Source organism: Dysidea avara, chromosome 1 (genome assembly GCF_963678975.1).
Source record: "Dysidea avara chromosome 1, odDysAvar1.4, whole genome shotgun sequence".
In the NCBI taxonomy this organism is placed as follows: Eukaryota; Metazoa; Porifera; class Demospongiae; order Dictyoceratida; family Dysideidae; genus Dysidea; species Dysidea avara.
Window position 1 is genome coordinate 31414591 of NC_089272.1, and position 16014 is coordinate 31430604.

Here is a 16014-nt window from a genome sequence, read left to right on the forward strand (position 1 = left end):
AATTTAAGGGTGTTCTGCTCTGGGGATAACACCAGCGTATTATCTAGCTATTTAGCTATGATGGTATGTGATAGCAAGGATTACTCCTCAACACTGACTCACAATTGAATGTTACTATTTAAAGTTGTTGCAGAAAGATTTGAAGCCACAACAAACCAATGTAACAATAATTCGTTTTAAAAGTGCTTAATGTATTTGAAGGTGTGGCTATTTCAAGTGGTTTAGCAACAACAAAAAAAGAGGTGTAATATTAATTGATTCTGGTGATACATACAGTAGCAAGTCTAAATTTTTGGACTGTATATATAATATAAAAGCAATGAATATAATGGAAAAACTACACTGTACTTGTGTATTGTTATGTATAGTACAGTAAATTCTTTTAATGCATTGTTTTTTATGGAGAAAATATATCTTATCTGTTCAGACTCAAGAAAATATTTGCTTTGTTGCTATAATACTAGAGACATAACATATGAGTATTCATTTACATAACATCAAAGAGATAGTACTAAGTGGCCGACACTGATTTTTTCTTTATCTGTGGTGAAGAAAGATGATGTGGGGAACAACTTATGGTGCAATGGATTTGCCTGTTCATGGCAAAAGCAATGGTCTAAGTCTCAATTCTGTAGATTATTACATTCGTAAGGTGTAAACGTTTGTTAAGTGCCTGTACTCTGCATTCATAACATTTTATTAAGCACTTGTTATATAACTTCTATTACTTTTATTGTTGGGACTTTACAGATTATCCCTAAGAATTTTTCAAGTATATTGGAGAAGCTCAATATTTATTAATACCTTCCAAAAATCTATTATGTACAGAGCAGCAGCTATTTTCAGATGACACATGAACATTTGACTGTTTATTTTGCAAGCACTTAACTTCAGCCAGCAGTATCTACTCTATACTGGCTATAATATTAAGCAGCATAAATTAAAGACTATCCAGTTCAAATGCATTCACCCCTTTGTTGGCTTTTACAATAACTAGACTAGAAGTCTGTGAATCAGAAGATTAAAAAGATGCAGATGCACGAGGTGTTGTTAAACCAAGTCCACAGTATCCACCCCAATGCATCCAGGAGCATCAGAGTAACAGTGAAAGTGGTAAAGCTCAGTCCAGGGAATCTGAAGACATGCACCGAGGAAAATTTGAGACTGTACATTTTGAGATACTATTTGAGGCAATTTTGGGCTGTAGTACCATAGATATTGCAGCCTCTGTAGGCACTAATATGAATTGCAGTACTGTGCAAGGTATAGTTAGCTACCTGACAAAATTAACGTTCAATGATAAAACTGGACACTGACCAAAAACATCTCCATAATACTGTTTAACTCTTAAACCTTACTATTTGAGTGTACTGCTTAAGAGATAAACTGTAAGGAATGTTTCCAAAGTAGCTACAAAGTTAAACCATAGTATTAGATATAAACAATGCCTACAAGTTGTTAGTTATAATGCACCCTTGGCCATTATTTCAACTGCAGTGGTGGATCCATGGGGTTTCTAAAGTTTCCAGAAACCTGTAAAGTATGTTCAGATAATTAAAATTGAATCAGATTTGTAAAGGTATCAAAGGTTCAGATCAAAATTCCTAATAGAGCAGTCAACCACAGTACCAATAGCACATTTTGTATTTTTCAGAGTTTAACTGTGCCAACACAGTAGAATAATAGAACTTCTACAATAATACCTCAGAGTATTTAATACCTGAAATCCCCCCATACTCTCTTAACTCTTCCTCATATTATATAGCTACATACAATATGCAAACAGAAGCAAGCATAAACAGCCTATATCAATTAACTCCTATTTAAAATGTCAGCCTTAAATTTTTTTGTGAAATTTGTTATCAGATTCAATCTTAGAATACATAATTTTTAAAAATTTCCTGGTGCCAGAACATGCCCCAGACCCCTAGATTTAAGTGTGTAAGCAAAAAAAAATTTGGAAACCTGTTACCAAAATTCCTGGAGCCACCCTTGATTTGATCAAGACACAGGGTAGTGTGTCGTGCGGCCCAAGAAGCCGGCGCGTAACACCCGTGTGTATATCGACAGAAAGAAAGAAAACGCAATTTTCGCACCTCCGTAGCTCTGTGATTCCTCGATGAAACAAGACGATTTTTGCTGTGGACATGCCCTCCAACTTCAGCACTACACATTCCAAATTTGAGCGAAATCGCTTCACGCGTTCCCGAGATATGCGACTTCAAAAATTGGCTTAGTTTCTTCCTTTTTTTTCTTCTTATTTTTCTTCCTCTTGTCGCACACTTACAAAAACTGCTATAAAACGCGAACGCCATATCCGATTGCCTTGAAATTTGGTACATAGAAGGGGGGGGGGGGGGGGGGGGGGGGTATAAAGGTGCTTCTCGTATAAAGGCGCATCTCGGTACCAACTTTGGCTGGAATACGATAAACAGGCAAAGAGTTATGAGCGATTATTCACAAAAATAACACCAATATGTTGTCACGCCTACAGGTTAAACCGCGTATGGGAAGAAGCGGAAAATCGGTGGGTGAATAGGTTAACTATTGAACCTAAAACCTTTTGTGGTTTGAAAGAAATCGAGCTAAAAACCAGGAAGATACAACGAAAAAACCAACAGTGTGTAACAATTACGCAATCGAGATTAGCTAATAAAAAACGACTGCTTGCCACGCCTACCAGATAAACCGCTTGGGGTAATGCTTTGAAAATCACTGTACAGATGGAGTAATCATCTTAGAAAGGCTCTTCAATGGTGTAGAAGAATCGGACTTAAAGCCAAGGAGTTATAACACGAAATCCAACTTGGTGCAGCAAGTGCGAGATCGAGATACTCTAATAGAGCAGTCATCCTAATAGAGCAGTCACCCTGAAGAGAATTCAAGAGATCAGCTAGAAACAAGAAACCTGTACAGAGATTAGCTACACACAAGTCACCCTGTAGAGAGATCAGCTAGAAGAAGTTACCTTGTGGGGAGTTTATGCAACTATATGGAAAGAGATAGTTCAGCTAGAAGAAATCACCTTGTAGATTTCAGCTACAAAGAAATCACCATGTAGAGAGTTCAGCTACAAACAAATCGCCCTGTAGAGAGATCAATAGAAGAAGTTACCTTGCAGAGAGTTCAGCTACAAAGAAACCATCATGTAGAGAGTTCAGCTACAAACAAATCTCCCTGTAGAGAGATCAGCTAGAAGTTACCTTGCAGAGAGTTCAGCTACAAAGAAACCATCATGTACAGAATTCAGCTACAAACAAATCACCCTGTAGAAAGATCAGCTAGAAGAAGTTACCTAGTAGAGAGTTCAGTTACAAAGAAACCACCATGTAGAGAATTCAGCTACAAACTAGTGACCCTGTAAAGACATCAGCTAGAAGAAGTTACCTTGTAGAGAGTTCAGCTACAAAGAAACCATTTTGTAAAGAGCTCAGCTGCAAACAAATCACCTGTACAGAATTCAGCTACGAACAAATCACCCTGTAGAGAGATCAGCTAGAAGAAGTTACCTTGTAGATAGTTCAGCTACAAACAAATCTCCCTGTAGAGAGATCAGAAGAAATTACCTTGTAGAGTGTTCAGTTACAAAGAAACCACCATGGAGATTTCTGTAATCAATATATGTATTAATTATATATATAAAATGTACATTTACTGATAAAATATTTAAAGTACATCTACTTCATCTTTTCTTCTTCCTGTGGTAAAGAAAAAAAGTCCCAAAGCTGGCCATAGGCCGGCTTTGGGGTATACAAATACAAAAAGAAATGAAATCTAATCCAAAACAGCCAAGCTGTAAAAAAAGTGTGCAGCCCTCAAAAAGGCTATGGTGAAAAAAGATGTGAAATCCAAGGTGGCGGCCAAGAAATGGCTATGATGGTAGGTTAATGGTAAAAATTTTAATAATGACAATTCAGGTGAATTTTGTGCCAAGACCAAGCGGCACAAAAATTCACCTGAATTGTCGTTATTAAATTTTTTACCATTAACCTACCATCATAGCCATTTGTTGGCCGCCACCTTGGACTTCACATCTTTTTTCACCATAGCCTTTTTGAGGGCCGCACACTTTTTTTACAGCTTGGCTGTTTTGGATTAGATTGATATTAACATCATTGTAGCCATTTCTTAATCACCATCCTTGATTTTTACAACTTTTTCATCCAGGCTTTTGAGGGCTGCACCTTTTTTTTACAGTTTAACTGATTTATTATCATACAGTACTACAGTAAAACTTTAGTTATCCGAATCCCTTGGGACCAGGGGTGGTTCATAAGTCTGAAAAGTTCATATCTCTGAAACTGTTTATAAATAACGATAAGTATTATCAATTGCCCTAATAGAACAGTCATTACTCTAATAGAGTAGTCCCATTTCTGTAGTTCGGTTAACCGAGAATCTGGATATGTGGGGTCCAGATAACTGAGGTTCCACTGTATTAGGGATCTCATGGAGGATTGGGACAGAATGGAACCTCTACAGGAGGCAGCCCAATGGAGTTAGCAACCTGTAGTTGAGAAGAGTAGCCACAATACTCTGAGATAAGCTAATAATGGCTAAGCTGAAAAATAAAGGTGATAAGGTATCACCCTGCAAAGCTCCTTGGCATATAGAAAATATTGTAGTGGTCCCAGATCTTAGTGGACACATATGCTGACAGTTTTGAATAACATGTACAGCTGGTAATGTATAAATAATGGGAGAAGGTAACTTGATGTACTGTAAAATATCAAAGAGGTTTTAATGACATACTTACTGACCCAAAAGCATTCTTCAGGTCAAGAAATGACATAACAGTGGGATCCTTAGTAACTCTGGCATTGTCCAACAGTGAATAAGTACTGAATATATGTTCCATTGTGCCATTCACTCCATAGAGAAAACCCTTTTAAAGTGAGGGGTCTAACACTTTGTTGTTTAAAACAAATTTCTCTAAACAAAGAGACAATATTAATTTTGATGAAAGAGTTTCTAAAAGACTGAGGTCAGTGTGATGGGATGGAAATTTTTGGGAGATGTTGGATCCCCAGTAATAGCAAGAGCTCTCTATTATGAACTCTTGGTAATAGCTATAGTTTTCCCTTGGCACCAACACTGGGGAGTAGTGTGGGAGTGTAACAGTATCATGGAGTATACGGTGGCCAAAAATAAAATAATGACAACTAGGTAGCTTCTTCAGATGGAAGTAAGTAATGTTAATATTCCCAGGAATCGACGATGAGGAACACTTCTTCAGAGCACTTTAGGGATGGATTGGGGACATATCAAATTGAAAGTCATGATTAGATCACACCTCTTGAATCCAGTCAGGGAAGCCACCTTATCCAGCTAGTTTAGTAGTTACAGATTTAAAGTATTGAAAACACTGATCTGCTGAGAAAGCAGAATCTACCTTTTGAGGTGGTCAGCAAATGGAGAGCAAATTTCCAATGGTTCTTACAAAATGACTGTTTTTGGTTCAATGTAACTTTGTTAGCCTCACACCAGAGAGACGTTTACAGGTGTAGATTAGTACTCTATTAATTAGCCTGCCGCAATATAGGTCAGTGCATATGTACTAGAGCAGCATTGATGCCCAGTGGCGGATTTGTGGGTCAAGGGGGGCTCTTGACCCCTTCCAAAAGTTTTTTGTATGTCATGTTAATTGTGCTGTCTATGTCATGAAAATCTCATCCAGTGATGTTTTATCTTTCTAATTTTAGCTGCAAATATCTCTATCATATAAATGCCATATATACACCCAAGTCTCCCAATGGCCAGCCTACATCATACAGAATGATAGTACTGTGTAGTAGGGACCTCAAAGGAGTAGGCGTGGCCCACAAAATAACATTACCCAAAAATCAGCCTCAATTTTCCCTGATGACGATGAGGCGGTATTGGTAGGTAAAACTAAGCCAATACAAGCTTTCAGATAAACCCAAAATACTTTCAACAAGTTGCTATGGAATTTTAAAAATAATTTATTTAACAGAATTTTCTACTGACTGACTGCCTGATTCCTTCAGACAAATGCAACTAGATAATGGCTAAGGCTACGGGCTTGATTGTTTCACTGTTCAACGTTGCTTCAGCCTGAGAGGTGCCTTTTGGCATACTGCAGTATGTACAATGCATTCTTCATGGACTTACCAGTGTCCTCCTCTGTGTCCATTCATCTTTGCTGACAATTAAAAGTGTCGATTTGGTGGTATGCATAGCACGCAATGGCTTCCCTTTGAAACGGAAATCATCCGTATTTTTGTAGTGGCTATTTTGATTGCAGAGGTGTTTTCGACCAGTTCTTGATTCATACTGCTGAGTAATGGGTTGAACATAGCTGACAACGAAGCATAATGGATACTTCACTTTTCAGATGATAATTGATACAGCTGGGGCGTGCAGCGCCATTTCAGATGCAGTATGCGTGGGTTCACCAGTCATAATAATTATTTACAAAAAAGTTAGCAAACAAGTACACAGAAAATTTCAACTAGAGTGGGGACCATAGCACATTGATAAAAAGCACCGAAACAAGCTGGAGTAGTGCATGATATTAAATCACAGTAAAACAATAAGAAGTGTTATATCCCTACTGTGCTCAAGATATCATAATGGAAAATGCACAGTAGAGATATAACACTTCTTATTGTTTTACTGTGACTTAATATCGTGCACTACTCCAGCTTGTTTCAGTACTTTTTATCGATGTGCTATGGTCCCTACTCTAGTTGAAAATTCCAAATTTTTCTGCGTACTTGTGCTAATTAAAACCCACAATTAAATATGTTACACTGCTAACTGTACAAATATACTTAAGTGCCATTGCATACCCAAACAAAAATTTTCCCTAAAATTAATATCTATGTAGGTGTATACAAAAAATCTGTTAAAATTTATGCATAGACCTTTCACAATTTAGCACTTTCAAGGGAGCTGCATTGAGAGCATTCTAACATCCTGTATAGCGACCACACCATTGTATTTAAGTGCACATAGGTGTGTACTGTGCAGAGTTGCTTTATAGGCTATATAAAATAGTTCAGCAGGATGTCCTGGCCCATCAACAATTGACTATATAACATCAAAACTGAGGCATAAGGTCCAGGTACCCTAATAGAGCATTCACCTCTAGAGCATTCATACAACAGTCGAATATAAATTGTCATGCTGAAATCACTCTCAGATTCCATCTCAGAGGGTATAATTTTCAAAAATTTCCTGAGGAGCATGCCCCCAGACCCCCTAGGCTGGCATGCTTTCACATGCTAGTGTCCTTTACACTCATGTGTCCCTGTAGTGTCATTTCATTTTGACCTCCTTTCCCAAAACTCTGGATCCGTCCCTGTTGATACCTGCATTACAAGTGCACTAAATTACTTACCCTGCCAAGCATATTTTAGCACTGAATCTCAACACTCTTAAATATTGTCACTATCCACTGACATTATTTCATTATTCCTTTTTTTCCAAGAATTATTTACCCTTTAGGGCTAATTATTACTAATAATAAAAAAATAGGCTGTAGCTAAGGCTCCCAGTCTCTCACTTCACCATTACTCATCAGATCAAATACACCTGGTCACTTTGATAATATTAATGTGTTTATCCTCAGCAGGAAAATATCATAATATGAAACTGCAGTCACGTGTTACAGTATCTTGATCTTTTCCTGCAGAGGCTGCCTGAGTATAAACACTTCAAAGTGACCAGGTATCTTTGATCTGATGAATAATGGTGCAGTGAGAGGCTGGGAGCTACGGACATCTTCAGCAAAAAATCCATGTGCGTAGCTGCCAGGGTTAGTGAGTTACAATATTAATAATAAGTTTTTCTGTGAATCGACGAATTAACAGCATGATAATATGGGTGATTTTCGAATATCAGAAAATCACCTGTACGAGCACACTATTGATTCACAGAAAATGTATTTGTAATATTTTAAAATTCGCTGTTGATATGTACCACCAGTCCTTGCTGGCAATATACTCCTCTTGTTTTTGTACTATTTAAATGTTACAAATATAAAATACTATATATAGTCTAACCCATACCTAAGTCTAACCCATACCTAACCCTAACCTAATGGGTAAAAACCTTGCCCTAATCCTAGTTGCACATCTCCCTAATCCGAAGAGCACTGTTTCTAATCCTAGAAGCACCGTTCCTAATCCTAGGAGTGCTTTTCCTAATCCTAGGAGTGCTGTTCCTAATCCCAAGGCCACTGTTCCCAATCTTACAACCATGTTTCTTAACTATAGGGTCGAATTCCTAATGTTTAGACAACAAATGACTGGCTAAATAAATATTTTCACCGTGACTGGTAGTTTCACTAATAATAAATAAAAATATACACTTCGTTTAAAATTACTGTAAGCTGCTACATACATGGATTTTCGCTGAAGATGTGGCAAATTACTGGACCACCAGATGGTCTTAATTTAAGGGCTCAAGATAACATGTAGAGTTCCTGCCATTATTGATAGGCTTTTCAACAGTGTTGCTGTATCAAGAATCTTCAAAAAGGGATGGTGGACTAAAGATAGCCTACTAAATGGATGGGGATATTGATTGAAGAAACTAGACCACAAAACAGCCTGTCAGAGGATGTAAATAAGCTGAAATCTTACAAAACAGACATATCACACATTCAGTTCCCTGCTGGTTTGTCGAGACTGTTTGAACCTTATAGGCTACAGCACATCCCTGCATGGTGTTTAGATACCTGTACAGATGTCTGGTGTGGTTAGCTAAGCTGCATATAGAGGCTGCCAGAAACCATCTACCAAAAGCAGACCAGGTAGCTACTGACCCTACTCTACTTGAATTTTGAAAACTTATTTTATGTGCACATATTGTAGGAAATATAGTAGAAGTATTAGTTATGCATAAATAAATTGTGGGTAGGGCTCCATAGTGCTGATCCACTCAGCCGAAAACTGCATTTCTATTACCTTTGGTTGTTATTTGTGTTACAATGATGAATCATAAGCTGCTAGTATTTTATCTACAAAGCCACAGGTATGTATAATGAAAGATCCTATGCATTAAAATGTCAATAAAAGTTTCTGCAATATACTAATTAATCATGTCATATTATATGGCATCTAGTTAAATCATTTATCAGTCGTATATATGGTTTTAGTTAAGTTTGTTTTTTGATGCACAGAACCTTTCATTGTACTTGTGGCTAATAAATAAAAGCAAACAAAAAGCAACTTACAATTTATTATTGTGACACAAATAATTGTTATTGTCAAAAATCAGGCTTTTAAAATACTTTTGACCACAATTTGTGCCACAATAATATTACTGGTCGTACGATTTAGTTATTTTGCTTTTTTGATGTACAGGACCTTTAATTGTACTTGTGGCTAATAAATAAAGCAAACAAAAAGTAGATGACAGTTTAACTAAATAGTATGACCGATAAATGACTGAATTAGATGCCATATAATATGATGTGATAAAGTATATTGCAAAAAACTTTTATTGACATTTTAATGCATAGGATCTTTCATTATTAATACCTGTGACTTTGTAGAAAAAAGTACTAGCAGCTTATGCTTAATCACTGTGACACAAATAACAACCAAAGGTAGTAGAAATGCAGTTTTGGCTGAGTGTATCAGCACTATGGAGCCCCACCCACAATTTATTTATGAATAATTAATGTTTCTTCTCTATTTCCTTACAATAGCTATCTACACATAAAATAAGTTTTAAAATTCAAGTCTAGTATAGGATCAGCAGCTACCTTAAAGGCGAGTTTGATGTGGTGATAGTGTAGCAATTTTGTGATGGTGTTATCTCAGTTAGGCTTTAGCCATATATATGGTTGGTTTATATGTACATTAAACTTGTTGTAACTGCCAGTTTTCTAACCACTGTACCACCACTGCTAGCTACCCACACCCCCTACTTTTCTATCTTTTAAATGTGGCTTAATAAGTAAGCTGTATATAGTAAGAAGAACGTAACCAAAAGGTGAAGAAGAAACCAAAGCTGAACCCAACCCTAACCCTAACGCTAATACTACTTGTCGCGTGCCTAAAGTTGATACTTGGGGCAACTACTAGATGGTGTCCTAAAGCCTAAAGTTGAATACTCAGGGCAACAACTAGACGCATACTCTAAAGCCGAATACTCGGGGCATACCAACCCTAACATACAGCTAGTGTGTTTGATACTCGTGTAGCTAGATGGGTGACTTGTCAGCTATTTTGTGCTATCTGCAAATAAAAACCCTCCAGTTCTGAATCAGTAACTACTTCCTTAAAATAAAACATAGAAAAATCATGACACAAAAAATATATGAAATAAAAAAAATGACACAACCAGGATTCGAACCACACAGCTATACACCATACCACTGATGCTTGCTGGATACTCACATTGTTTTTGCATTATTTACTATAAACTTATAGTCTAACCCATATCCTAACCTAACAGCTAAAAACCAAGCCCTAATGCTAGTCGCGCGTCATCCTAATCCTAAGAGCACCGTTCCTATTTCTAGAACGATATTCATAATCCTAGGGGAGCTGTTCCTAATCCTAGGGGCACTGCTCCTAATCCTACAACCATGTTCCTTAACTGAAGGGACAAATTTCTAGTTATTATGTAACAAATTACCAGCTAGCTAAATAAAAAAAAATTTGCACCGACCAGCCCTCTAAATATCCACTTTGTAAATAGCTATAAGTATAACTGGTGAGTTTTTGATAGTGGCACCATTTGTGTTGTCAATTGGCGAACTGAAAAACCTTGGCAGTACGGTTGCAAGAATTTTAAAAGGACTGGTCACTACGTAGCTAGCACTTGTGAAAAACCCAAATTCCTGTGTGCACATTCTGCAGAATGTGGTGGAAATCTAAGATTTTTGACCATCAAACTAAGGCGATCTTTATCGTATTCCGCGAGAATTCTTGTAAGATCGCAGCGTCTCACAAATACGCACCTGCAAATGTGCCCAAGGATTAAACTGATTGCTGAAAGAATGTTTATGCGTCGTTCCAACTCTTATGTCTATAGCCCTATACATACGATCGTCACTACGATTGCGCGATCTGTCGCACAAAGTGAGCACTCACGTGGTCTTTATTTTTATTTATTTTATTTTAACTGCTTTTTATTAAAGGTCTGTGGGCAACTGGTGCCCACAGCCAGAAAAAGTATACGTACAACTTACATTTACAATTGAATGTATAAAAATTAAGTTAGCTGGCTAAAGTTATTACATATATTTACATTTGATATATATAGTTGAACTATCCTATAATTTTAAAACTTACGTGTGTATTTAATAATAATAAGTACTGAGAGAGCAAGAAAAAAAATTGTTAATTACTGCTGAAGTTTGGTGGGCGAGGAGACTTGGAGCAGGTACTACAAAGGCAAACTTAGTTATTTAACACACAAACACTAAATTGGGTTGTTATGACCATAACTCGTTGCAATAACATCTGTATTTGGAGGGTCACGTGTTGACGTGGTTTTCACCAATTGGGGAAATTGCGGTAGCGAGTGGCTTGGACGAGTACAGGCTGGAGCTAACTGGCCAGTGTATATCATAAACAAAAACATGTTTAGTAAAAACATGTTTAGCTTGCAAGATGTTTGTCAGGTGTATTATTATATTGGGCAGACAGCGCAGTTCCAGGAAAAACATCACCATCCATCTTTAAACAAACTGGTGATTCAGGGTTCAAGCTCCAAATGAGTTTTGTGTTTTTTTTTTGTTTTAGTAACCCTTTTTTCAAAGTTTTACTGTCAGATCAATAGCCAGTACACCTTATTGAACTGACTTTTTGTTCAGTATTTTATCACTATCAAGACATACCTAAAGCAGTTCCTTTGGAATCATTTTACAACCAATTTTACTCCACACGATCCACACACCAGGACCTTCCATTTTGTTTGTCCCAGTTTCATCTGGTCCAAGCATCCTCGTACACCCAACTTCAGTTCCCTTAACTAATGTCATTCAAACAACACTTGTAATCTTATAAATTAGTGTAGTTTTTTAATGTTGTAGTAGTAGTAAGTAAGTAAGTAATTGTTAGTATAATAGGTGCTGGTACAAGTTACCAGCTACCTTTAGTTCAACTCCTATCTGTTCCCACACTCAACTTGTAATTGTACAGAATAATGTTTGTTGCACTATAAAGCCTATTATAGTAACCACTGCTAGGGTCCTCAAACCGAAAAATCAACTTTTACAAATCGATCCCCTGCCATTGTGTAATGTTCATTGTAGTATCCCATTGCTACAGTAGATCCACGTGAAACCGGAGGCACGATTTTTGCCCGCTTCACATCTCACGAGATGCAAATTTACTTTTAAAATTTCATGCTCCACACAAAGGATCGAATGAAACTTGCTACTTAGCCAGATATTATCTAACGCTACTTAGCCATTTCAGATCCAGATTGAAACAGTTTATTTTAATGTGATTGTTTAATTCTGTACTTGTATTGTGTATGTTGTTCTGTTTTTTGTAATTGTATTTTTGTAACAGTAAAGATTGTATGTAAGGGTATCACCTTGTACAGGCACATGCCTTTTGTGTATCCCTTTAAACAATTTGATAATAATAATAATAATAATAATAACGCTATTTTAGCTAAATATTACACACAGCAGTAAGTAAATGACTTGCTGCATTCGCGCCACAGGACTGCTTTCTTTCAAAAATTACAAAATGAAACACGAACTTTCGAATTCAAGCTGCCCTGCCAGCCAAGACAAGAAAAGCCAAATATTCTTCACAGTATTTGATAAGGTTGGGTGCATAGTCTGTCTATGCTGTAAGTATGAAAAGGATCTGAGACTTCTCACCATCTGGGTGACGGTTAATGCGTCAAATTTTTTTGCAACATCTGAGAATTATATTGTGCCTTCTAGCCATTTTCTATGCCTTTACCCGTAAGTCGTAATCATAATCATTTCTAACGCTTCTACAGCCACAATACCCATCAATGACGGACTGGAACGATGACAAAAGATGTCCTTGGATAGTGGGTGCCAGTGGTTGTCAATTATTATTTCATTGACACCCTCCACGCGTCGTTCGAAGCTCCTAGACCGGAGCCTAGATCGCTGGAGACAGATAAGTCGTCCAAAACTTATTTCGCTTCTCATGCTCCACAGTGGCTTCAAATCTTTATTAGATCACCCTTCAGCACTATCGTGTTGCAAAATAGAAAAAAAACACGAAATCTTTCATTTTCGAATTGAGCTAGGTGGGGCTCTGGCGAACTGCTGGAATACTACATCATTATGAAATCACAGAAATAACGACTGCTGCTACTGCCAAACATTTGGTCCATCTTTTGTCATCATTTTAAACATTATTAGGTGATCAGTGCAGCACCAGAAGTTCTGGAAGGGGACTTCAGTGTCCGGCATTGAGAGAATCCCGTTAAGAAGCGCGATAATTATGGAGGTGGGGTAAAACCGGGACGGAGACCAAGAGGGGTAAAACCGGGACGGGGACAGAGGACTGAGTCACGGAGATGGTGAAAGCGGATACTGGGCCTAGCGAAAGGGCGTTATATGGAAAACTTTATTCGATAACGAAGGCACGGATGGAAAAATCCTTTTTTATTTTTCCTGTTTACTATCGTCTAACGAAATCGCGTTTGTGTGTGTGCTAAGTAGTATCGCTGTTGCTTATAAGCGTCTAGCTTCTATGCTATCTACTCAACGGGGCCAATCTTACAGCAGTGTTGTATCATGGATTAGATGTTCCACCAGCTTCTCTTTGCTCAGGTCAGCAGTGACCTGCTTGCGTGGAGCAAGGTCACACCGTGGCAGCCCTGTGACTATTGGAGCACTTGACCTTGCTATTTCGGAAGGCCAAGTGTTGCTATCTCATTGATTTTTTTGAGTTTACAGTCTTTTTGTCCAGCACTTTTACCATCTGGTGCTGGGGGTGGTGGCAAAAAAAAATTATTAAAAAAAAGTAGTATCGCTGTACATTAATTATTTATAAGTTATAACTTGGAGGTACAACAATCCAAGCTCAAACCATGAAACATTAGGATAAATAGCTACATACAAAACACAAAATTTAAATGTTTAAATATCTTCTTAGAATCCGAGCTGTACTCAGAAGAACAGACTTCTGCATTATTGCTACTGTGTTTCTAGATATGTTAATAATTGACAAGCAATATATTAAGTCAGATAGAATAGAGCCAAGAGCCCCAACAACTCTGGACAATTATTATTATTATTAGTATTATGCAGTTAATACTATCTCATTGTAACCAATAGGCAATTAATCAACCATGTATATTATAATTGTAGTTTATATTCATTCTATTGTTATTATTAATTCAGCTAGACAATTAGATTTGTAAATACTGTAATTTAGCGTATTTCATAATAATAATAATAATAATAATAATAATAATGAAATACGCTAAATTACAGTACATGAATTTCGGTAATTACGTTGCTATGCACTGCTAAGGAAGCGTAACTATAACAAACCACTTTAAACAGCAAATTATGTACATATGTATCTTCTCAGCTGTTTTATAGTGTGTCTATCGTGTTTTCTCACGCGAATTGTTTAGACAAAGCCTCGAGGCTGCCCTTCATTTTCGTTCGCGTAAGTACGGGTAACACCCCCCTTTCAACTCGAAGGATACACTATCTCTGGTAGCCTAAGAGGCCTTCAACGTTGTTTAAACGTGTTAAACGTCCATAAAACCGAAAGAGAAGACCGTTTACGAAGTATATGAAGAGTCGCCATACCCATTTATCAGATCGCCGAGAAGAAAATACCAGTGCCGAAGTTTATACAGACTTCATTTCGCTTTTACTTCTTACGTGCAAGCTGCTATTACCATTTAATGATTTTGCTCACGTGGGTGCATACGGACAAACATAGGTAGATAGGTAGGTACGCACGCACGCACGTACGCACTCACACACACACACATTTTCATTTGCAGGTACGTACATTTTGTAATTACCTAGAGTTGTGCAGTTCCTCTCCCTGAGCTGTATCAGCCATAATTATATGTTCGTCTTTCCCAGTCAAACCCAAAGTTAATCCACCAGAGCTATAAAAACCGAATTGCATAGAGTTTAGCCAAATAATAAAAATTGCGGAATTAACCCCTCGTGCCCTCTTTCAGTTCATTAACTAAACTGATAGTATATAGCTAAGTTTTTTGGGTGGACGAGATTACATTTCTGCCTCGTAGCCGGTTCAGACGACGTGAGTCATTAGTTAGGGTCCGCAACGTGAAATTTCGACCTCCGAGAGTCAACTACCAAACCACCCACAAATGCTAGGCTAAGTACCACATAGAAAATGCCAGATTGGCGTTATTTTTCATTAACGTCTTGTCGTGCAAATCCGCGAATATGCTTACAAATTACGAGATTTTTTGCTTTATCTTCAAGGAAATGTCTTTTAAAGCTACAATACGCGCTCTCAACCTTTCTTACTAACTGTACTCTAAACTAAAACCATCAGTGGCTGCATTGTCTGGAGCAATTTCCAGCCGCAGCATCGCCAAAATGAAATTTCGGACTCGAAAAACGTTTCGATGCCACTGGAGCACACAGTAGCGATGCCAAAGTAACCCTCCCAGGTCAAACTGGTCTGGCATGTGTCTAACTACTACCACACCAAATATCATCGAATTCCAAAATTGTTTGCCATCTGGCTGAGCTCGACGGCTGTCAAAAATTCGTCAAAAAATGCCGATTTTATTCACTGATGGGAACTTTTGCTAGCCAGACGTGCCAGTTTATTTCTCAAAAACTTACTAGACGCATAGCCAGTAGCTTTCACTCATAGGGTTGGTCTGGCAGCTCTTCAAGCGACCTCAAAAACCGCCAAATGCCGATATCCACGAATTTTACCAATGTTGACCAATTTACAATGCGTTAAAGAAATCTTGCCCACCAAACGTGATGCTTTGCCTCTCTAAAGTCATGCTGCATCCTTGTTTAGTTACATTCGTCCATAGGGTGGCACTGGCGGCTCTCTAATCGAGGCCAAAATCCAT

The 16014-nt window shown here is 37.7% G+C and overlaps 1 protein-coding gene across 1 annotated transcript in view; it reads right to left on the minus strand.

Annotated features, from left to right (window-relative positions):
• LOC136261610 (sushi domain-containing protein 2-like) overlaps window positions 1-16014 on the minus strand; it is a 67185-nt gene that overhangs the window by 49032 nt on the left and 2139 nt on the right. The gene's annotated exons all lie outside the window — the stretch shown is intronic.